The 24,897-nt window shown below is 44.6% G+C and overlaps 1 protein-coding gene across 7 annotated transcripts in view; it reads left to right on the forward strand.

Moving 5' to 3' along the window:
* The window catches only part of KCNE2 (potassium voltage-gated channel subfamily E regulatory subunit 2), a 170,630-nt gene that overhangs the window by 94,649 nt on the left and 51,084 nt on the right, over positions 1-24,897 (forward strand). Inside the window, exon 1 of one of the 7 annotated variants that reach the window (XM_047876523.1) lies at positions 22,629-22,680. The exons of the other annotated variants lie outside the window; for them this stretch is intronic. The gene's annotated coding sequence lies outside the window, so the exon portion shown is untranslated. Of the gene's footprint in view, positions 1-22,628; positions 22,681-24,897 lie in introns of those variants that run through there. 7 annotated transcript variants of the gene reach the window in all.

Below are 24,897 nucleotides of genomic sequence, written 5' to 3' on the forward strand. Positions count from 1 at the left end.
AGTCTGTGAGCCCCTGAAGAAAAGGAATTCAGTTTGAGAAGCTCCTAGTCCATCTGCTAACTGTTATCTGGACATGACTTTGTTTTTTTTCTCCTGGAGAGTGGATGAGTGTGCCTTTGTGCCTCTGTGTTCTGTAGCGTGCTACCCAGGGTCATATCAGGATGCACAGGAAGACTGGTATGTGTCGGTGTTTGGCAGTTAAGGTGTGGAACTTCTGGGGACTTGTCCAGCTACATGGTGATTCCCCTCTTTCTAGAAATTGTCCCCTTAATCTATAAGATTGGTCCCCATTTGTCTTGCTGATACTACATGACCATAATTGGTTGGCATAGGATTAGACACCTGACTGGCCAATCAAAGCCTCTCATTTGGGAATTTGAAATTAAATCAGAGCCTCAATCTTGGAGGTTGGCTGTGGAGTCATCTTCATAGCGACCTCTTGGGTGAAGACCCTCAACCCCCTGTAGGGAAGGCCCTGAACGGGCTGGGCCCTGGCTTTCCCATGGCAAACTGCTCATGGCTCCCTTGGCTGGAGGGATCTCTACCATCAAAACTTTTTTTTATGTCTGAGTAATTCAAATTGGTGGCTACTTCTCGCAACCAAAACAATTTTAATCAGTAAAGAAATTTAATTTTTATCTTGGACAAGTCACTTTAACAGCCATGGATTTCTCCGGGTGCCTAGGTGGCTCAGTCAGTTGAGTGTCCAACTCTTGGTTTTGGCTCAGGTCATGAGCTCATGGTTCGTAGGTTCAAACCCCATGTGGGGCTCAGTGCTGGCAGCATGGAGCCTGCTTGGGATTCTCTCTCTCCCTCTCTTTCTGCCCCTCCCCTGCTCACTCTCTCTGTCTCTCTCTCAAAATAAATAAATTATCTTTAAAAAAAAAAAAACAGCCACAGATTTCTCATTTGTAAGTTGAAGATAATTTTTATCTGCCCTGCCTATCCAGACTTTTTTTTAACATTAATTAATTAATTAATTAATTTTGAGAGAGCGAGGGACCACAAGCAGGGGAGGGGCAGAGAGAAGGAGAATCAGAATCCTAAGCAGCTTCTGCATCATCAGCACAGAGCCTGATGCGCCGCTTGAACTCATGAACCATGAGATTATGACCTGAGCCAAGACCAAGAGTTGGATGCTCAACTGACTGAGCCACCCAGGAGCCCCTCTCAGGACTTTTAAATGGAATAAACTGAAAACCCATACAAATATAAGTGGGGCTATTTGTCTATAGCAGGCAGAGTTTTAAGAGCGTTTTTCCATGTACGAAATAGAAGGTTTTCTTTCTTTTTTGACCTTACTTTAATTGCTTTATGGTCAATTTCTCTCACATGCAGGAAATCACCATAGTTAGAGGTTTACTTTTCTTTTCTTTTACTAGATATTTAATACTTTGATTATTTCTGACACTGAAATTACCCATGCTTTGCCTTTGCCAAACCAAAACCAATTTTTGCATTATTATTGCTGTTTGGAGCTGTATTAAAAAATGCTGTTTGAGAGTCTGAATTGGACAGTTATTCTCAACCCATCACACCCAATACCCTCTTTTTATGCTACCTCTCATACTCCTGTACTTTTCCAGAATGAAATTATATTAGTTTGTATAACAAATGAACTGGGGGGCTGCCATAACAAGGTATCATAGACCTCACAGCTTAAATATCAGAAAGTTTTGTCTCATAGTCCTGAAGACAGGAAGTCAAAGACCAAGACGTCAACAGGGTTGATTCCTTCTAAGGGCCTTGAGGGAAGGGTCTGTTCCAGGCCCTCTTCCTGCACGTATAGCTGGCCATCTTCTCCCTGTGTCTCTTTATATTGTCTTCCTTCTATGCATGCCTGTGTCCAAATTTCCCCTTTCAATAAGGGCACCAGTCATATTGGATTAGAACCCACCCTGATGACCTAATTATATAATTTGATTCTTTCCATAAAGACCTTATTTCCAAATAAATTTGTATTCTGAGGTTCTGGAGGTTAGAACTTCAACATGGGAATTTGGATGCTTGTAGGGGGAGGTGACACAATTCAGCCCATAACAGAAATGAATCTAATCTCTGTACATGCATTGTATTATATATATATATTTTTTAAATGTTTATTTTTGAGAGAGAGAGAGAGCACAAGAGAGGGAGGGGCAGAGAGAGAGGGAGACAGAGGATCCAAAGCAAGCTCCATGCTGTCAGCACAGAGCCTGATGCAGGGCTCAAACCCACAAACCATGAGATCATGACCCAAGCCAAAGTCAGATGCTTCACCAACGGAGCCACCCAGACACCCTGCATACATGCATTATATTTTCAATGGTCAACATAGGGGTGCCTGGGTGGCTCAGTTGGTAAGCATCCAACTCTTGGTTTTGGCTCAGGTCATGATCTCACGGTCATGGAATTGAGCCCTGTGTCAGGCTCCACACTGAGGATGGAGCCTGCTTGGGATTCTCTCTCTCCTCTCACGCTGCCCCTCCCCTGCTCACACACTCTCTTTCTAAATAAATAAATAAACATGAAAAAAATTAAATGATCAATATAATGCTCTGACTTAAAAAGATGTGGGAAGTAATTTATAGCAAGATAGTATGTTTCCACAGATAAATGCTCAGGCAGGAGTAAGGTAGAAAATGTAATGCTCAAGTCAGATTCTTGGGTGTCTGCACAGCCTTTCTATGAAAGCAGCAGATAAGAATGCAGCCTGCCGCAGGTGAGCTGTGCTGGCAACTCAAATACCATGGGGCACTGTCATTGGTGACATGGTGTCCCAGATAGTGACTGACTCTTTACAAAGTACAGTCTTCCCTCAATTTATATGGGAGTCTCATTCCAGGGAATTCAGCATATTTAGAACCTTGCAAGAAATACTTTGTGTTTTTTTTTTTTTTTTATCTATGGGAAGCTCTGGTGGAACATTTGGAAGTTGGCAGGATGTGGGATAACTCTTTACTGCAGGGGACTGTCCCAGGCATTGCAGAATGTTGAGTATTCTTGGCTTCCACCAAATAAATATCAGTGGGACACCCCTGGTCATTGAGACGAAAGTACCATACAAAGTTTTACAATAGTTGACACACTGAGAACCGTGGGAGGAGAGAGAACTTCAAATAGCCCAAGGAGAGTTACTGCCAAGGTGAGGGATGAGAGGCAATGGGGTGCACCATGTGCCATGCTGAAGGGACCATGTCTGTTTCCTACCAGACACTGGCATCCCTGATCAAGAGGGGCAGGACAGAAAACATCAACCAGTGCTCTCCTATCTGTGATCTTGTGTGCCTGATTGCAACTTAGAAGTCCCAACTCTTCTTTATTACAGTAGTATGTTCAGGGCCCAGCCTAGTGCTTGGCACATAGCAGGCACCCAATGTTTTCTGGGTATTGTTGAATGGCATTCTTTTTTTTTTTAAGTTTATTTATTTAGTGTGTGTGTGTGTGTGTGTGTGTGTAAGAGAGAGAGAGAAAGAGGGAGCGAGGGAGGAGCAGAGAGAGAGGGAGAGAGGGAATCCCAAGCAGGCCCCGAGCTGTCAGCACAGAACCTGACATGGGGTTCAATCTCAGGAACTGTGAGATCATGATCTGAGCCGAGATCAAGAGTCGGACGCTTAACCAACTGAGCCACCCGGATGCCCCTGAATGCAATTCTTAAAGTAGAGTTGGATGAGTCGATGTGAGAAAATTCACATATGTATTTTATGTTTGTTCATTTACATATGCATTCGAACAGTTGTTGAACTATGAGTTGACATGGTGTTAATTCCTGGAAAAACCCACCAGCAAGAGACAGTCCCTGATTTTAGTGTGTGCAGTCTAATGAGGGAGAGAGACCCATATGCAGGTCCATTCCAATATGGCGCCCGTCAAGTGTTACATATGGTGGGAACCTGAAAAGAGGGGTACTCCACCCAGGATGGGGTGAGGGGTGGGATAAGGGAATTCTGGTAATTATCAGGGGTGACTGAGGGTGCCCCAGGGAGTGATGTGCTGCTGGGCTACTACTTTCTTTCTCAGTAGGGACAGAAGATAGTGGGGAAATAGAAAGGGAACCCCAGTTTTGCAGATAGAAGATAAGTCATGGGATAAGGAGCCAGAGATGCCACTTATGCCCCATTACAAGTCCTGGTCCCCCCCAAACTTCACCCCACACCTGGAATTCTCAGAGCCTCTTCACTCCAGTTACACCCCCTTTCCTCTTCTTTTGTCACTCTTCCTAACTCTGTTTTCTGGTGTAAGCTCTGCCTTGAGCAGAAGATGACAAATATATTCAAGGGTGGTGGATTCTGGGGGCTCAGTCTGGCCTAGACTTTGAAGAAACCAATCCTTCTGGAAGTAGCAACAGGCTCCTGGCCCCCCAGAACAATCCCCCAGGCCCATCTTTCTGGAGCTCCTACCTATAAAGGTGCTGTTACAATGTCCTCTACCTCTGCTGCCCATCCCCCTCCCATCTGTCCTCTCCTAACTTGTCCATGCTCCCAGCTGGGTTCACCATCATGGTGTTTTCATCCATGTCCAACCTTCTGAGAAGCAGCTCTGGATTCTGGCTAAAATATGGGGATGGAGACATGCTTAAATGAACTCCTAATGGCAACAAGAAGAATTGAATTAAACAAAAAAGCTTCTGAGTGGGGTCCAGAGCCTCAATAAAACATCTTTGTGCTGGAGTTCGGAAGAAGACTTTGATGAAGGAATGATGAAGGGAACAAATGGGAAAAACGTGGTCCCTGCTCACCCTCTGTGAGTCTGAAGGCAGCGGAAACACTTCCAGGCATCATTTCTAGCCAAGGAAAGAGGCTAAGCAGTTTTCTGGAGCCAAAGACTGCCAGGAGTAATAAGAAAACCCTTTAAGTGAGCTTTCTCCATCTGTTTAGTTTCTCATGCTGAAAAAAGAAGAAAAAATATAAATAAATGATTCAGAGAAATGTCATATGCAATTACCTCCACCAGGGAAAAATAAACAAGACTTCACTTCATTAGGAAGATTCTCACATGGAAGATTCTGGTGGTCTTCCACATGATGAGCTTCCAAAGTTTGGTTGCTCAGACTCAACTTCCGCCCAAACTTGACTCCAGCAGCCAGGGTGATCTAGTGCACTGGACATCTCCCTGTCTGCTCAATCAAATTGTCCAGAGATGAAATCCAGTTGAAGGGAGTATCTGGGTAGACTGGAAGATGAGGGGTCAATAAGGCCCTGGCCTGTCAAATATGTTGGTAGGATGGTGGGAGCTTACTCTGTGAGCACCCACACCAGCCTTCCATTGTTTTTACCACCAGTTGTCTAACCAACTGCCAATGGTGCTAACCAAGGGCTTCCTTGGGATCACTGAGAGCAAATTACAGCATGGCCCTACTTGGCAAACACAGGAATGTGCCATGCCCTTGGGGCTGACTCTGCCCAACAACATCAGAACAGGAGAAAGTCAATTTGGACCTTTAACTTTAAAATTGATTTAACTTTAAAATAGCAAGAGTGTTTGCTCTTAGCCTGCAGCTAGCCTTGTAAGTCTCCAGCAGGGCCAGGGAAGCTGGTCATTCAACAATGCTCATAAAAGCAATGTCCTTCTAAAATTCTCTCTGCAGAGCACTGAGCCCAGGGTCTTATGTGCTCGGATCTTCAGTGAACAAGATTCATAGAAGGTGAGTGGTAAGTAGGAACTGCTTCTGTACAGAGATCTCTGTCCCTACTGACATCTGAGCAGATGACCACACCCCCAGGTTTTCAGAAAAAACCAAGGCCACGTACACCAGCAACCTCAACTTTTCTGTTCCATGTATGTTGGTTTCTTGAAAGCTTTCCCTCCTTCTCCCCCCACCCCAACCCATTCTCTTTTATCTCAGAGAAAGCAAGAAGGGTGTATATCTTCATCTCTCGGCACATGAGACCCTAACCTCCGTCTTGGTCACATCTACTCCTTTCTCATTTGGAATCTTTCTCCAATAATTTATTTTACTTCTTAAATTTCTCCTTCTCTGCTGCCTTCTTCATGTTTGTCTACAAATGTCTTTGGCTTTCCTTCACACCTTAAATTTGGCTTGTCTAAAAATGCGGTTATTCTGTACTTCACAAAACCCACCCATCCTCCCAGTGGGAGACCGTTCTCCCAAGCAGCTGAGACCAAACTTTGGAGTGCTTTTTGATTCATCTGCCTTCCTTGTGTAACTCTTGCAGTCAGTCCTTCTTTTCCATTATCACTGCAACAAACCCAGTTCAGACCCTTACTGTGTCACATCGGGCATAGAAATAACAATGGCTGTTTCTTAAGGGTTTGCTTTCTGCCGTGCACCATGCTGCCTGCTTTATATGCATGAGCTTCCTCTTCACACCAATGTTATGAAGCACCTGCTATTATCCACTTTTTTCAAGTGGGCAAACTGAGGCTTAAGTAACTTACCCAGGGTCAGTATAGCTGACAAATGGAAGAGTCGGACTTCACAGGCAGGTCTGCTGGCCCCACAGCTTGAGTTCTGAACTGTGACGCTAGGCTCACAATTGTGGTTGATTCTTCAAAGGTCTCACAAACACACAGGGCTTCCTGTGCTTCCTCTAGGCTACCTTCTTCCTTGTTACCAGAGTGATCTCCCGAATGTGCCACTGGGAATGCGTCTTCCCCTGCTCACAATTTCTCACTGGCTCTTCACTGCCTGCAGGATAAAGTCCAAACCCCTTAGCTTGATACTCAAAGTCCCAGCCCCACCTGGAGGCTTATACCTGCCCTATTCTTTCCTTGTAGCTCTTTTTACTTCCATCTTCTCTTGGCTCCAAAGTCCAGTGCAAATGTGACCTCCTCCATGGAACGTTTTCTGGCCACACTAACTGGAGCGGTTATTCTCTTTGCTTAAACTCACCTTGTGCTTTATTTGGGCCCCTTTCATGGTGCTCGTGATCTAGACTAATTCACAGTACCATGATTTGCATACTGCTTTATTATATTCTTGAGGTCAGGGATATGTCTGGGTTTTTAAAAAAAAATTTTTTTTTAATATATTTGTTTATTTTGAGAGGGAGAGAGACAATGCATGCATGTCGGGGAGGAGCAGAGAGAGGGAGAGACAGAATTCCAAGCAGGCTCCGGGCTGTCAGTGCAGAGCCAGATGTAGGGCTCAAACCCACGAACCGTGAGATCATGACCTGAGCCGAGATCAAGAGTCAGAGGCTTAACTGACTGAGCCACTCAGGCACCCCATATGTCTGTCTATTTTGGCAACGCTTACAACATCTGTCCAAATGTCTCACACAAAGGGAAGGTATTACTTAAGGTAACACTGGCTGCTGTGATAGCTACCCCGCAAATATTGGTGGCTTGACACAATGAACATTTATTTCTGAATCTTGTAAAGTTCAGTTGACGATGGGGGGTGGGAATGGCGCCGTGCTCCACATGGTCATTCGGGGGGAAAGAGACCCCTCCATCTTCAACATGTGGCTTCCAACTTTGCTCTGGGCATTGACAGCCAGGCGGCAGATGTAGTAACAGAGAATAAAGGGAGAAAGATGGCAGGTGTCGGGGGTAGGGGACGGGTTGCATGGCCCGGGCCTGGAAGTGACACATTCCATTGGCTGAAACTCAGTCTCGTGGCCATAGAAGCCATAAGGAAGATAGGAGATTAGGCATTGTGTGCTAGGAAGGAGAAGAAATGGGGTGGGACGGTAGCTATCCAGGTTATATTTGTGAAATGAATAATTAATACGTTGCTATGTATGTATCAGGGAAGTGGGTTAAGAATGATGGTCTCTAAAGCCCGACACACACACTCCAGCGTGCACAAGGTGATCTGTTGGGACAAGGAGAAGGATATTAGAGCATCTTTTTAAAGATCTAAAATAATAAGAAGGAACTTCAGCATCGCTGACATTCGGCCTGTGAAATGACGCTGGTGCCTCCATTTGGTCCTGGTGTCGGATCTTCCCGTGTCCCATCCAACGTGCGAGAGTCATCTTGAGGGGAGAGTAGACTTCCCCTGTATGCGCAGGCTAACAGCAGCCCCTGCATTCATTCATTCATTTTAGCCCAGGGAGGTCTGACAAATGCAAATCATGTGAGCTAAGTCAAGTGGCTCTATGGCTTATATTATCTTGTTTTTAACGAAACCAGTCCTCACAAAGTGAACAAGTGGCTTTAAACGTACTTCCAGATTAATCGCCGGGTGCAGATAATACTGGTGATAAAAGCAGTGGTGAACCATTAGAAAAATGTCAAGGTTGACCCTCCGATGCAAGCCCTTTGGCGGCCACAGTATGAGGGAAAACATTGATAATCTAATCAGTTCTGGCAATGAGTGACCCCCTCCTCCGCAAATTTGAAAGGCCCACAAACACTGCTTGAAATAGGAATTACGTCATCTACCATTAACAATGAAATCCAAGCTAAATGGATATTGTAACCGGGGTATCAGCTAAGGCTCGTACGAAGCCAAAACTATGTGTGAAACATTTAAAAACTTATTATCTGGAATATCAAGTAGAGGTCTACAATTTGTTTTTAATGTTCAGAACGATTTACTTAATCCATTGCTTTGCAAACATCACAATAAGTTTAATGGTAAACATTTGGAAGCCCCTAAAGCCTTATTTAAGTTTCTTATTGAATGGTCACTTTCTTATTCAGTAGTAAATGGGGGAAAAAAGCCACATACTATGGAGGAAACACTTGTGACTCCCGTTGTGGGGACAACGGCGGAACAATAATGCCCGGAACACAAACCGGCAAGCAAATGAAACTGTGTTCCTTTGTCGGCACACACACTTGGAAGGTGCCTTGAAAACATCGCTGAAGATTTAACGAAATAAGTACCAGGAGAAATTAGACAGTGTGGGAGGCTTACTCTGCAGTTGGGTTGAAGTACAGATGCTTCTAACATGTCTCAGCCTCCAGAATTCCCCAATTCTACTCAGTAATGAAATACATCCAGGACGACTTTCTCCGTGAACGTCTAGAGAAAGGTGGCCTGGAGAAGATATTTTTAATGCGAAGCGACTTCTGTAACCAGAACAATGTTGTAGGAGACAACAGCATCAGTGTCACGCTTGATGAGGCAGCTCATTTGACCCGCATGTAAAAGGAATCCCAAGGGAGCCCTACGGAGACAGATCCAAAGGTGATTTTCATTTACGACTTCCTTCACAGGCAGGCGAGCCCTACGAAGGGGTTGTTGCTGCCTTGAAGGAAGAGTTTTAGAGGATGGCACTGATGAAGCTAATTTTCAAAACAAAATATAGCAGTTAAACACACACACACACACACACACACACACACACAGGAGCGCCTGGGTGGCTCAGTCAGTTAAGTGTCTGACTTCAGCTCAGGTCATGATCTCATGGGTTGTGAGTTCAAGCCCCACCTCGGGCTCTGCACTGACAGTGTGGAGCCTGTTTGGGATTCTCTCTCTGCCCCTCTGCCACTCACTCTCACTCTCTCTCTCTCTCTCAAAACAAATAGATAAAAACTTTAAAAAGCACAGAAAAAGGCTTTAAAATACGAGAGACAAGGGGCGCCTGTGGGTGGCTCAGTGGGTTGAGCATCCGACTTCCACTCAGGTCATGATCTTGAGGTTCATGAGTTTGAGCCCTGCGTGGGGCTCTGTGCTGACAGCTCAGAGCCTGGATCTTGCTTTGGATTCTGTGTCTCCCTCTCTCTCTGCCCCTCCCCCCCGCTCATGCTCACTCTCACGTGCTCTCTCTCTCTCTCTCTCAAAAAAAAAAAAAAAACATTAAAAAATTAAAAAATAAAGAAATAAAATATGTGAGGTTCTTCGGACCATTCTGTAATGGAAGGAGGAGCATTACGAACATGTTTTGTATTGCACAGAGGTTACTGGTTATCTTTCATAAAATAACTTAGAAGTATTTGTACAACTTAGAGAGGAGGCATCCGGTTGCTTTGACCATAAGATTAGTGTTGCAAATTCAGGCGGTTTTCTGCAGCCTGTGGCTCTCGGTGGTTTGCTATCTGGCAGAGATTTCTGAAGCAATAAATCAACATAATCTCTAAAGGTAAAGATGATACTCTACCTTCGAGTAAGAAAGTTACCGACTCTCCAGAGTAAATCACGCCGTGGAGAAAGCAGTTTGAAAACAGATGTTTGGAAATATTCCAGGACTGTGTAGTATTGTTGTTGAAAATGATGTGCTCACTATAAAAACTCCTGTCTGCACATTTTTTAATAATGGAAACTTTTTTCCAACCTGTTCCAAAATCTTCCAGAGGTAGTATTTCAGTGAGCTTTTAACCTGTTGGTTTAAAATATCAAAAAGCCAACGCCTTCTGTTGAGACTGCAGGAAAATTCTATTACGTCAGTTAAAAGAAAACGAGTGCCATTTCAAGAAAGACGTCATGGTCGGGGGGAAGGAGGAAACAGTGAGCATCTTGACACAGTAAAGTACGAACAGACACACACACCTTCCATTTGGTTCTCTCAGATTGGAGCAGTAACTTTTTTTAGCCATGCCAGCCAGTAAAACCGTGCCTCTAGAGACGGGCTTTGTTGGCGTGCCTGGGCGGCTCAGCCAGCTGAGCACCAACTCTGGCTCAGGTCATGATCTCATGGTTCGTGAGTTCGAGCCCCACATCGGGCTCTGTGCTGACAGTACAGAGTCTGCTTTGGATCCTGTATCCCCCTCTCTTTCAGCCCCTCTCCCGCTTCCTCTGTTTCTCTCTCTCAAAAATAAATAAAACTTTTTTAAAAAACAGGCTTTGTTGTTTCACAAAGTATAAAGCTAAGTCTTTCAAAACTGATGAAGTATATTACTCACCTCTCTCTCATTAAAGATATATTTTTAAGTGTCCTTCACTGTTGGTCCATATTCTGTGAGAGACGAGGGGGCAGTGCTTCATTCAGTTTCTAAAAGTCTTCTAAACATGTGACCGTGACTCTTCCTGACATCACTCATCAGGTGACACAGGGTCACGAGCAATAGCAAAGTTTCTGAGTGATTGGAGGAATTCGAATGATGATTGGGGTTCAAATAGAGATAAGAAGGTGTCATTTAAAAGAAGCCACCCATTGGGCAAAAAAACTCACTAAAGGGTAAAAAAAAAAAAGAAATTGCACATCCACTGGACCTTTAAAATGGTCAATTACATGCTTTGTTGAATGAATGGATTTGTATCTTGGCAAAAATAAAGACCTGGGCCCAGACTGAGGTACACCAATGGAGCAAGGGAATTTCTTTCCATGTTTTCCATTTTTTACTGCTTTGTCTCATGCTTAGTCATGTGTGTGTGTTTTAGTTCTGTATGTCAAGTCTCTCTTGTCCAATGTAGTCATGAAGGGTACTAGGAGGGTAATATGATATTAGGATAACTCAATGAATTGTAGAATGTTCGATCTCAGGCAAAATTAGAAATTACCTAGCCCTGATGAGTGCTTTCCAAGATTAAATCCTTACAAGTTCTCGAAAAAATGAAAACTAAAGACAATGTTCATGTGTGAGCAAAAAAATAAAATAAAATAAAATAAAATATAGAATAAAAACATAAAGCCATCCATTGGAACTCGAGTGTATTGTGTTAAGTGAAATAAGTCCCTCAGAGAAAGACAGATATCATATGATTACATTCATATGTGGAATTTGAGAAACCCAACAGATGCACATAGGCAAAGGGAAGGAAAAATAAGATAAAAACAGAGGCAGGCAAACCATAAGAGACTCTTAAATACAGAGAAGAAACTGAGAGTTGCTAGAGGGGTGGTGGAGGGGGGGATGGGCTAGATGAACGATGGGCATTAAAGAGGGTACTTTTTAGGATGTGCACTGGGTGTTACATGTAAGTGATGAATCACTGGGTTCTACTCCTGAAGCCAAGACCACACTGTATGTTATCTAACTTGAGTTAAAAAAAAAAAAAAAAAAAAAAGCCATCCACTGTTTTACCTGTGCTGAATTAGCATTTGAATAATGCCTGGATTGGTAGATGAGGTGGTTAAGGGGAAAAACTCAGCAATGCCTCCTTCACCCAGTCAACATTGTTTTTAATGCTTATTTATTTTTGAGAGAGAAAGAGAGAGAGAGGAAGGGACAAAGAGAGAGAGAGACCGAGACGGAATCCAAAGCAGGTTCCAGGCTCTGAGTTGTCAGCGCAGAGCTCCACACGGGGCTCAAACTCACGAACCCTGAGATCATGACCTGAGCCAAAGTCTGTTGCTTAACTAACTGAGCCACTCAGGGGTCCCCACCCATTCAACATTTATTGGTTCTCCGCCACCTAAGCAGACACTGCAGGTACAAAGACAGCTAAGTCAAGGGCCTGCCCTCAAAGAACACAGAGCCCAGGTTCCACAGGTGACTGAACTTGACAGTTATGCCACCATGCTGGCGACTGTCTTGTCTCCTCCCCATTCCCCGCCCCGGCCCCGCCTGCCTTTTCTCAGTGAAGATTCTTTGAGAAAATGGCATAACTCCATCTCTCTTCCAGTTCCTGCTGTTGTATTCTTGGTTTCCTGAGAAGAGCTAGAGAAAGTTCTGTCTTTCTAGATCTGGAAACTTTGCCCTAACTCATTGAGGATCTTCTAATACTTCAGTTAGTCCCATATGCTTTCAACCTGCATCTTTTTTTTTTTTAATTTTTTTTTTCAACGTTTATTTGTTTTTGGGACAGAGAGAGACAGAGCATGAACGGGGGAGGAGCAGAGAGAGAGGGAGACACAGAATCGGAAACAGGCTCCAGGCTCTGAGCCATCAGCCCAGAGCCCAACGCGGGGCTGGAACTCACTGACCGCGAGATCGTGACCTGGCTGAAGTCGGACGCTTAACCGACTGCGCCACCCAGGCGCCCCCCTGCATCTTTTTATAATCTGGGGATATGTATTTCCTGGCTCTTTTGTCATTTTGCTCACAGTTCCTTATTAAAATCCCAGCCTGAAGCTGTTGACGGCTCCCTCTTATCTTTCTCTGGTAGGAAAATAGGGTGACACATTCAACTGACATTAAGGGGCATGATAATACACAACTGTGATTTATGAGCAATGACTGTGTTCTTGGTAGCGAGCTGAGCACTCTTACACACATTATTTAGTTTTTTTTAAGGTTTATTCCTTTTCCAGAGACAGAGACAGAGTGTCAGCAGGGGAAGAGCAGAGAGAGGGAGACACAGAATCCTAAACAGGCTCCAGGCTCTGAGCTGTCAGCACAGAGCCCAACGTGGGGCCCAAACTCACAGACGGTGAGATCATGACCTGAGCTGAATCGGAAGCTCAACCGACTGAGCCACCCGGGTGCCCCTATATACATTATTAAATTTAATCTTCACTTTGACCTTTGGACCTCACTGGGAAAACTTCAGCTCAGAGAGTTCTCTTCTGGCCCAAAATTACGCAGCTGGAAAGTCATAGCTTATGTCTGTGGGACTCCAAAACCCACAGTCTAACCACAATACTACCCCATCTTTCCTCTTCAATGACACACCAGTCTTAACATGTAACACTTACATTAGCTAAATCAGCCAACAAATACTGTCATTGAGAGGTGCTTCCAGAATTCCCTCCCATCCAACTGATGGGTCTCAGTTTTGCAATTCAAATGTTCAGGAAAATAGGCTTCAGTTTTACGAACTCTGCCCTTGACATTACTGTTAGATCCCAAGGGGCTGTGCCCCCCTCTCCATCTACTTGTTCCCATTTCCCTGTATACCCTTTGCTCTGGCCACACCAATCTATTTTCATTGCTGAGTTGGGCCATGCCACTCCTTGATGTCCAGGCTCTACAGTGGCAGAACTTGCTGTCTCTAGCACACTCCATTTTCTTCCTTGCCTGTTTCTTGAACCCTTTTCATCCTCAAGACCTAGCTCAAGGGCCCTGTCCTCTCTGAGAATGTCCCAGAGACCGATTCCATCCAGTTGTCGGTAGAGTGGCCCATCCTTCTCTGTGACCCCACATCTCTGTTAGAACACCCTGCCCATCACCCTGCTATACAGAGACAGGCTGTGCCTGTTCAGAGTTTCATTCCCAGTGCCTACCTAGCACGGTATCTGGCCCTGACAGGTAATCAGTTAGTGTCATTTGAACGAATGAATGGAAAGTACGAAATGGGGGCAGGGATGGAAGAATCTGGGAAGTCTCCTGGCCACGTCTGTGGCTGGAATGGCTATGTTTCCAGAACTTTGCACAAACACTCAAGTATAATTCAGCCAGCCAGGGTAAGTGGCGTGGCTTGGAAGAAGGAGAAGAAGAGGAGAGAGATCTTCCCCAAGCATCCGCCCAGTGTTGAGACCCCCCACAACTTGGCCTGGTCCACTAAGCTCAACCCAAAGCCAGGAATTCCAGAAAACATCCTAGTCCTCTCTATGTGGCTTCAGCCCAAAACAACAAGACGGTTGTTTTTAGGATCTGGGACAGTGGGAAAAAATACAGGGGAAAAGTGAGCCGATCACACACCTAAAAGTAACGGTTGCCTGGGGCAGAATGGCAAGCTCATTGCTCGTAAAGCAAAATACTGTGGGCAAGAACCACAACGGTGGGGCGCCTGGGTGGCTCAGCTGGTTAAACGTCCGACTTCGGCTCAGGTCATGATCTCACAGTTCGTGGGTTCGAGACCTGTGTTCAGCTCGGTGCTGACAGCTCAGAGCCTGGAGCCTGCTTGGGATTCTAAGTCTACCTCTCTCTCTGCCCCGCCCCCTCTCACATGCATGCTCTCTCTCTCTCTCTTTCTCTCTCTTTCAAAAATAAACATTAAAAAAAAAAAAAAACCAAGAAGTGCAGAAAGCAGGGAGTATTAGGTTCCTATTGCTGCTGTAACAAATTATCACAAACTCAGTGGCTTAACACAACATCAATGTATTGCCTTACAGTTCTGGAGTTCAAAACTCCAGAATCAGTTTCACTAGGCTAAATGTAAGGTGTTGGTAGGGCTGCATTTCTTCTGGAGGCACCAGGGGAGAATCTGTTTCCTTCCCTTTTCCAGCTTGCAAGGGCTGCCCACATTCCTAGGTTCATGGCCTCTTCTCCATCTTCAAATTGTATCAGTCCTTTTCTACTTCTACCCTTATATATTCTCTCTCTCATTCTGATCCTTCTGCCTTTCTCTTATTAGGACCCCTTTGATTATATTGGGCCCACTGGTATTATCTTGGAGAATCTCCCCATTTTAGGATCATTAATGTAATCCCATCTGCAAATTCTCTTTACCATGTAGGTAACATTTTTGTTCCCATAGTTTCCTGGGATTAGGATGTGGACATCATCAAGGGACCATTATTTCGCCAATCATGGGGGTAGGTTCAGGAGTTTGTGTTCTAGTTCCCCAAATAACTTTTTTAACTTTTTTTTTTTTTTAACAAAAGTAAAAACAGACTACCAAAATGAATACAGCCCTCCATATAAAAGAAAACAAATCAGGGGCGCCTGGGTGGCTCAGTTGGTTAAACCTCTGACTCTTGGTTTCAGCTCAGGTCATGATCTCACAGCTTCCCATGTTCGAGCCCCACTCTGTGCTCACAGTGCGTAGCCTGCTTGGGATTCTCTCTCCCTCTTTCTCTGCCTGTCCCCTACTTGTGGTGTCTCTGTCTCTCTCACAGTAAATAAACTTTAAAAAAAAATTTAAAAACAAAAGAAAACATATCAGTTAAATATTTATTTTGGTTTACTTCTGAACAAAGCAGAGAAAAATTCACTTAATGTATAAATAATAAAACTAACATTGGTTGAACTGCAACTTTTCCATTGACTAGCTGTGACCTTGGGTGAGTTATTTAATTTTTCTAATCCTAGATTTTCTACTGAAACAGAAATACCAATACCTACTTTCCCCGTTAAAAAATGAGAGGTTTTATGACCATACAAAACATAAAAAATAATCCCATTCCTTCAACCCTACTATGTCTTAATTCCACTAATAAAAAATATAAAAATGCATATCCATTTGACTCAAAAGTCAGAGAGGCATACAAAAACGTAGAGGGCCTAGCCAACTTCATGACTTGGCCAGAACTACAGCAGATATACTCAGTGAGATTGAACACAAAATAGGAGCATTCTCAAGAACGTTTCCTGATATTTTGGGGCACCTGGGTGGCTCAGTCAGTTAAGTGTATGACTTTGACTCAGGTCATGATCTCACAGTTTGTGAATTCAAGCCCCACGTCAGGCTGTGTACTGTCATTGCAGAGCCTGGAGCCTGCTTTGGATTCTGTGACTCCCTCTCTCTCTGCCCCTACTCACGCTTATGCTCTCTCTCGCTCTCTCTCTCTCTGTCTCTGTCTCTCTGTCTGTCTCTCAAAAATAAACATTAAAAAAATTTAATAAAAAATAAAAAATTTATTTCCAGCTTTATTGAGATATAGTGGACATATAACATCATGTAAATTTAAGGTGCACAATGAGTCGACTTGATATACTGCAAATAATTACCACCACAGCATTAATACTTCCATCATGGCACATAATTAGCATTGCATTTTTGTGGTGAGGACATTTAAGACCTACTCTTTTAGCAACTTTCAAGTATGTAATTATTAACTATAATCACCATGCTCTACATTCAAGTTCCAGAACTCAGACATACTCTAACGATATAGGTTTGTGCACTCTGGCCAACATCTCCCCATTTCCCCCACCTCCAGCCCCAGGTACCAACCATTCCACTCTGTTTCTGCAGGTTTGCCTCTTTTAAATTCTACATATAAGTGAGATCATACAGTATTTGTCTTTCTCTGTCTAACTTATCTCACTTAACATGACTTAGGAGTCGGTGGCTATCCACAGAGAAGACTCACGCGAACCTAGGGAGCTGGGAATGGTGAGCGTAGGTTTGCCGGCTGGAGAGATCATGGTGGGCACGACCATATTCTGACCAAGGTTGTGAAGCACCTGGTGGAGCACGGAACTCATAGATATTTCCATTGGGGTTTGGTGGTCTCAGAAAAAGCAAATACGTCGAGGGAGGATGCCTGGGAAAGCCCATTGGCTGGTAGCCTACTGATATCCTGACATGGTATCTCACGGAGATGCTTAAGCCCAGGACATTCCTTGCATTGTTGTTCCGATTCTTCTCTGGATCCACATTTCACATGGAGCCTATCTTCTGTGGCCTGTTACCGAGCATCTTGGTCCCCAGGGGAGACATCCGCCAACGGCAGAGGGGTGGCATTGTGGAGGAGGGTGGGCCCAGCCGTGGGCAGGCGAGAACACACATCCCCGCGTGGGCTCTGAACATTTGTCCTCCCCCTCCTGTCATCTCCTGTCACTTCGTGCCTCTCCCTTGGAGAACAGTGCTTTGTACATAGTGATTAGTCATTGTTAAATAACTGAAAGACTTCTGGAAAAATTAGGATTTTAAAGTAATTCAGTGGAAAAATAATAAATAAACCCAATGGTTATTATTCTTTAAAGAGATAGTATGAATAAAACTCAGACTGTCGGGGCGCCTGGGTGGCGCAGTCGGTTGAGCGTCCGACTTCAGCCAGGTCACGATCTCGCGGTCCGTGAGTTCGAGCCCCGCGTCGGGCTCTGGGCTGATGGCTCAGAGCCTGGAGCCTGTTTCCGATTCTGTGTCTCCCTCTCTCTCTGCCCCTCCCCCGTTCATGCTCTGTCTCTCTCTGTCCCAAAAATAAATAAACGTTGAAAAAAAAAAATTAAAAAAAAAAAAACTCAGACTGTCAAACACTAAACATTCAGAGGAGGCCTTTCCATAAAAAGAGGGGGGTGACAGGGCAGAGACAGTCGCTTATCTCCCCTGTTCACGTTCCTCTAACTCAGCCTTGACTGAGCCTTATTATCACCCAGAGAATGTTTAAAAAATACCAATGCCAGGGACGCTTCCCAGACCAATTCAGTTGGAATCTCTGGGCATGAGCCAGGGCATTGAGATTTTATTTGAAAGCTCACTGGAATCATCTAATGCCTGGTCAGTGGTGAGAACACAGATGCTTGTATTCCAGCCTCCCAGGGAATGAGCTTCCAGAATTGGATTCCCAGTCCCCAGGGGGCCACATCTCCATGATGTTTACTGCTTGGTCTAGCCCACCAGGCAGATACCCGGTCTGCCCCTGTTTCTTACCCATCAGGTCTTGTGTATCAGTGCTTGAGGAACAGCCTAGAAGACTCCATATCCATGCCCAGGATGGTCAGCAGAGAGAACAGACTCCTGGTGGAGTTGTTAAAGGAGGTACCTCATTTCCCAGGGACAGGTCACCTGGCCACTGGCCTTTCCTGGCATCAGTGATCCTTGGGAACCAGTCCCCACGTCTGCCTGATCAGAAGGAGTTTGTACCAGGAGGCTTCTTACTCACCTAATGCTTTTCTCTTCATCCTGTTTCCCGCACTGACCATTTCCCAACCCTGTCCCAGTGAGCTCTCACCCTGCATGACCCCTATACCTCTTGCAGCTGTCCTGAGCTCTGCCTTAGACAAAAAGACTCAGATTCAGATCAGCTTTCTGGATTCAGGGTTCTTCACTTCCTGGACCCGAGTTTAACTCCTTGTGTGGAGTCCTCTGACCCTGGGGGTCTGCCTGTCTTCCAGTTCTAGTTCTCTACAACCCTCTCATTCTCCCTGCTGCCCAAACCTTGCTCATGACAATTATTTCTCTCAATTGCCTCATGCAAGGTTTCTGCGGGGAACCAAATCTGGTCCCCATAAATGTGCGGTGAGCTTTAAACAAATATTCACAGTGGCATTACAATACCAGCCACCAGATACAGCTCCAAGGGAATGGGTGGAAACTCAGAATGGATGAGAATGTGGTTTCTAGCATCAGTCTTTTAAGTGCATAAGTATCTTGGTGAGTGGTAAAAGAACCCCAGTTATTTATTTTACTTCTCCCTCAGCTCAAGTTGAAGACTTTTTGCCTATAAACCATGAAGATGTAAATTACTGTGGCCATTTTGTGGGCTTCCCTATTGTAAAAACCACTTGTTTTCCTGGTGGTTCCACATTATGTTATTTTGAAATTTTAGGTGAGAAACTCGATAAACTCCCAGGATTCTTTTTTAGGCAAGTGGTATTTTGCCAAGCTTGGGAACATCAGTCAGTCCCTACATTTGAGCAAACTATAGAGGGCCAATCTTGAGTGCATCTCAACGTCCACCCCTACATGTTCTTGTTGCCAGCAGCTAGAAGCTGCAGGGAGTCTGGACACCGTGTGGGGAAGGGTTTTCAAGGGAACCGGGCCTGGGAGCAAACCTTAGATTCTTGCCCCTCAAAATGTGGTCTGAGGACCAGTCGCATCAGATTCACCTGCGAAACTGTTAGAAACGCAGAATCTCAGGCTCCACCCAGATCCATTCAGATCCAATCCGCAGGTTAACCAGATCCCCGGGTGGCTTGTGTGCACATGTACGGCTTGAGAAGCAGTGTTCTCAGCCTTTTCCTGGCCCCTTCTTCCTCTCCCCTGGATTTTACTATCCCCTGCCAAAGAAGCATTTGGTCCCAGTTGCCCCCTTCACCTAAAAGCTAAGAAGACGGTAGTGATTTGATGTCACCTGGGTTTCAGGTTGTGGCCTTGTCTGCTGGGGGAGGTATCTGTGCTGAGACACCGTAAAGCGGGTGGGTGCAGGTTGGGCAGGCTTTCAGTAGGTTTGCCTGGGAAGTATGTCCTTCAGCCGAGGTCATTGTCATCACGGGTGAATAAAGAAGATGTCAGCCTTCCCCTTCCAGCACCCCACATTTGTGAGAACTGTGGCATGAATCCTCTGTCCCCTGCTTGCCCCCATCCCATGCACCCACAATGCAGAGGAACCGGGTCAAAGTTTCTTAACTCATCAAGGCTCAGTTCCTTCTTCCCCTGTTGGTGTAGCCGGCATTACCCAAACCCTTCTTATCCCAGAATTGTTTACAACAAAACTGACTGTTCACAAAACTTGTTTCTCCACCCACTTGAATGGCTTGATATTTCCTTACTTCACTCCTTGGTAGTTCCTCTTCCAGGAGAAAGACGGTGGTGGACAGGGTGGGGAAGGGATAAAGGAAAGGTAAGTAAGACTTAGTTTGGGCTTATTTGAGAGGTTCAGATAAGTCAGCAAAACAGTCCCCTGCACCCCAAGTGGCCCTTGTTCTTATATAGTTTGCACAATCAAGAATACCATACATGACATGGACAAAGCTTTGGGAGTTCTTCAGATTTTCTCCATGCCCACTTTACCAGTGATCAAATGAGGCAGGCACAATGGTTCTCACCTGAATGAGGGAGGGGATTTTTTTTAATGCCAATGCCCAGTCTCCTTGCAGACCTGTTAGGTGGGATCTTTGGGGGTAAGGGCAGGCAATGATATTTCTTTTACAAGCTCCACAGATAATTCTAGGAGATGGCCAGGGCTGAGAACCTCTGGGCTAGTACAATAGTCAAGAGCAGTGGTTCTTAAACTTCAGTGTGCATCAGAATCGTTCAGAAGACTGTGGGCTCAAGACGTTTGCACTTTTTCTATATGGTTTTGACAACCTCTGCACCCATAACATAGGGTGTAATGTAATCACATTTTATGAGCCCCAAATCAGGACATGTGGTCATACAAGTATGGATGACTGTGGGCAGGATGTTTGACTTCAGTTTCATCATTAAGATTCTGGGCCTTCCATCACTGTAACCACAATACCAGATAACAAAGACTTCTTATTCCTCATCAATCACTTAGGAATGCTCTGTTAACCTTAATCCTTGGAATCATTATTTTTAAGGAACTTCCAATTTTTTATTAAAAAGTAAAACATATTAAGTGTGGAAAATATAGATGTGAAAGAGAAGTAAGCAAAATAAAATCATCCATCCATTAAAAAAAAAAAGACATTTCCGCTTTTAACAAATTCCCAGGTGATGCTGGGGCTGCTGGCCCTTGTTCTGAGACCAAGTTTGAGAACTATTGCTCAAGAGATCTAAGAGGAAATCTTAGTCATACTGCCAATTCACCATAAATATGAATAATCATTATGCCTTCTCTTTGCCTTGATGTTCTGCAACAGGGGTAGGCAAACATCTTCAGGTAAGGGCCATTTAATAAATATTTCTAGCCTTGTGGGCCATACAGTCTCTGTTGTAACTACTCAACTCTGCCACTATAGCACAAAAGTAGCCATAAATGATATGGAAACAAATGGCGTGGCTGTGTTCCCTTAAAATTGTATGTAGGTGGCAGGGAGGATTTGGTCCATGGGCCAAACTGCTGACCCTTGGTCCACAGTTTTACTGCCAAGATATCTAAGTGAGGATTTTTTTTTAAGTAGTCTTTACACCCAGCACAGAGTCCAGTGTGGGGCTTGAACTCAAGACCCTGAGATCAAGACCTCAGCTGAGATCGAGTGGGGCACTTAACCAACTAAGCCACCCAGTTGCCCCTAAGTGAGGATTTTTTTAAATTATCTGATTTGGTGTTCTTTAGGCCTTCTGAATCTGAAGGTTGCTGTCTTTCATTGGTTCTGTGAAATTCATGGTTATTACCTTTTAAAATCCTGCTTTTTCCACATCATTCCTGTTACCTATTCATGCAACTCTCACCTGGTAAAGTTAGATCTTCCCCCTTCGTCCTATTCCTCGTAACCACTTTTATATTTTTTACCTGTTTCTCTGTGCTGTATCCACACTGACTTTCCATTTCTGACAGTACTTTTTGGCTCCTTATCAAACCTGCCTGATGTATTTTGATGCCTATGAATCCTCACCTTACATTCAATCCCCTTATTTCTTTCTTTAAGTATTTTTACATAAACTGATGTCACATTCTCTGCTGGTATTTCCAGTAGCTGCAGTCTTTGCAGGTCTGATTCTATGGTTTATGATTTCTCTTGATTTTCATTAATGGTGGCTTACCTTTTCATGAGTTTGGTGGATTTTGATCCTGAGCTCATATTTCTTAAAATCTTTCCTGTGATGATTCTTTGAGGCGTTACCTTTGCTTCTTTCAGGGGCACGGGGGTAGTCCCAATGTGTTATCGCGTGAAATAAATTGCTGGCTTTAGAGCTAGCCAAGCGGTATGAATTTTGGCTCGCTATTAGAAATTCTTGGGAGACATTTTTCTTTCCTCCTGCAACCAAAGGGCCCCTCAGAGGGGCAGGTTCTTTTGCCCTGGTTCAGTTCTTCAGCATATTGTTCTTTAGTGGTCCTGGCTTTATGTGAGGGGTCTCCCAGTCCCCTCCTCACCCCGCCTGTCCCTGGTACCTGCATGACCCATTAAAGCCTGGGCTAGGTCACCAAGAAATGGCCATGCCCCCACAGGTAATGACTGCCTCCAGCATTAGTTCTCCTCTCTGGATTCATGCTTTCTCAAGATTTCTGATCTCTTAGGAATGCCTTGTTCTGATGCTGGTTCAGCCGTGCTTTAAATATATATATATATATATATTTTTTTTTTTTTTTAATTAATATCATCTCTAGCATTTTAAGCAGGCTGTTTAGTGGTGGTGTCACTGTATTACCAGAGACATCAGAGACAACTTCCTCATCTCTAAATGGAGAAACGAACAGAACCAGGACTCGATACACTTTTTTTAAATGAATGAATCAGTGATTTTTATATTGCTCTCTGCATTCTTAGAGTTATACTGTCATCAGGCTACTGTGCAAGCTGCTAACAGACTAATGAAGTGTTTCTCAGATTAGACCAAGTTAATAATATGAATCTATTTCATAAAAATTTTTTGAAAGGTACCGTATGGAGTTTGTGGACTCATCATTTGTGGGGTTGAGTTTCCCTGTGTGATTCAGAAGGCCCACGTCAGATTGCAACTTGTCCTTTTGCTGAGGCATCAATATGAACCGACTACGCCATGGGGTTTGTACTGGGGACAAATCTTTCGGCTTCATGAATGTGCCTAGATTATCCTCCCACCCACTGACAGCCTCGTCCTAGGGCAGCGTATTGACCTCCTCTCCTTGACTAACACTACAGAGTAAGTCTTTTGAATTCTAAAGCAACAAGAAGTCATTTTTGTGTATGTGAAGAGTGGCCACCAAGTAGAAGCTCGAAGCTTTGTAAAAGTTGGGAGGCAGTTAGATTGTGGTGTGCAAGGATGTGCAGGAAGCACTTAACTCCCGATGGAAATGTGATTCGGGAAGACGCCAGGAGCCTGGACAAATTTTCCACATTCTTGAGTTGGGGAATTCTGGAAGAAGCAAGCGTGCCATCCCATGAGGATTTCCAGTGCCTACTGCATATTAATAAATAGTTTTGTGGAAAACAAAGTCAAGCAGAAATGCTAAGTTTAAAAAGAGCCCGTACACTTTGGCATTTCCTTACACACGATCCAGCAACCAAGCTTCCTGGTGTTTACCCAAATGAGTTGAAAACTTCTGTCCACCGCACACAAACCTGCACGTGAGTGTTTATAGCAACTTTATTCAGAATTGCCAAAACTTGGAAATAACTAAGATGTCCTTCAGTCGGGGATTGGAGAAACTATGGTCCATGGGACAATGGAATATTATTCAGCCATAAAAAGAAATGAGCTATCAAGCCATGAAAAGACAGGGAGGAGACTTAAATTCAGCAAATTATTATGTGAAAGAAGCCCATCTGAAAAGGCTATGGACTGTACAATTCTAACCATATGACATTCTGGAGAAGCATAACTAGGGAGACTGGAAAAAAAATCAGGGGATGCCAGGGCTTGGATCAGGGAGAGAGATGAATGGGTAGAGCACAGAAGATTCTTGGGGCAGCGAAACTACTCTGTGTGATATTCTAATGGTGGATACCTGTGATGTACATTTGTCAAAACTCATAGAATGCGTAACACCAAGAGTGAACCCTAATGTAAATTATGGGCCTTGAGTGATAATGATGTGTCCCCGTTGGTTCATTGATTCTAACAAATGTGCCACTCTGGTGTCAGATTTGATAACGGGAGAGGCTGTGCATATGTAGGGACAAGGGCTATATGAAAATTCTCTGAACTTTCTGCTCAGTTTTGCTGCGAATGTAAAACGTCTCTTAAAAACAAAGCTTATCAATTAAAAAAAAAAAAATGAGACCACAAGCCTGGGACACCGCTTCTGTGAAGGATGAGGGGGAACAAGAAGAGAACTCAGGCCATATGGCATTTCCTGCCTCCCCAAGAATGGCCAGGGTGCCTTTCTGGGAAAGCTGATGCGTTGGACAGAAATCTGCACCCCTGGGAGCGTCAGAGTGAGCAGGGAGAGGCTGGCCGGGAAGCTGGAAGATCCCACCTCTGGCCTCTCTTGAGTCTTAGTGAAAAGCAGGACCCACACACAGGCACACACTAGCACGTGCAAGAACAAATGCACAGAAGGAGACAGATCGGCAGGCATGCATTGATGCACACATGCCCGGCATACACTTGCACGATTATGTGCGTGTGCACAGTCGGAGCTCACATCTATTATAGATACACACACAGACAGACGACTGAGGCAGCTTGCCATTCTGGAATACAAGCAGTAGCTGCTGATAAACATGTTCTCTTGAGAGCCTGGGGAGTTAATTGTTCTAACACATGTCCCCTGGGAATGGAACAGCCTTCCAGAACAATCAGCCCTCCCTCCTCCATCAGTCAGCTGCAAGCGGTCGGAATCTGTCTGTATCTGAAACTCCCTGTATGGGTTCTGGCAAGTGCCCACGTGTGTTCATCTCAGGCTGCCTGCAGGCAGCTTTCCCACCCACGCATCCGCAATGCCCAACGCAGGTCATAATTTAGCGCTGTCGGCCGATGACACTCACTTCCCCCATGTGACACTGCAGGGCTTTCGGGGCAAGAACGTGCTGCCTGCAGCTGCCCGGGAGGGTCAGTGACAGGCGCGGTGAAGGAATTGAGTCATGGGCCAGAGGAGTGTTGGTTCCCTTCCGGCCCCAACAGCTTCACCCTTCTAACTTGGAGCCTGACTCTCCGTGTTGCATAAGCTGCCTGAAGAGATCAGCAGTAGTTTGGGACACTTCTGCCTCGAGGCTGCACATGGGAGAAAATCTCCTAAGTGGAAACAGCCCCATTTGCACATTGGCAGATGGAATCCAACTGAATGTGGAAAAAAGCTC

Source organism: Prionailurus viverrinus, chromosome C2 (genome assembly GCF_022837055.1).
Source record: "Prionailurus viverrinus isolate Anna chromosome C2, UM_Priviv_1.0, whole genome shotgun sequence".
Classification (NCBI taxonomy): domain Eukaryota; kingdom Metazoa; phylum Chordata; class Mammalia; order Carnivora; family Felidae; genus Prionailurus; species Prionailurus viverrinus.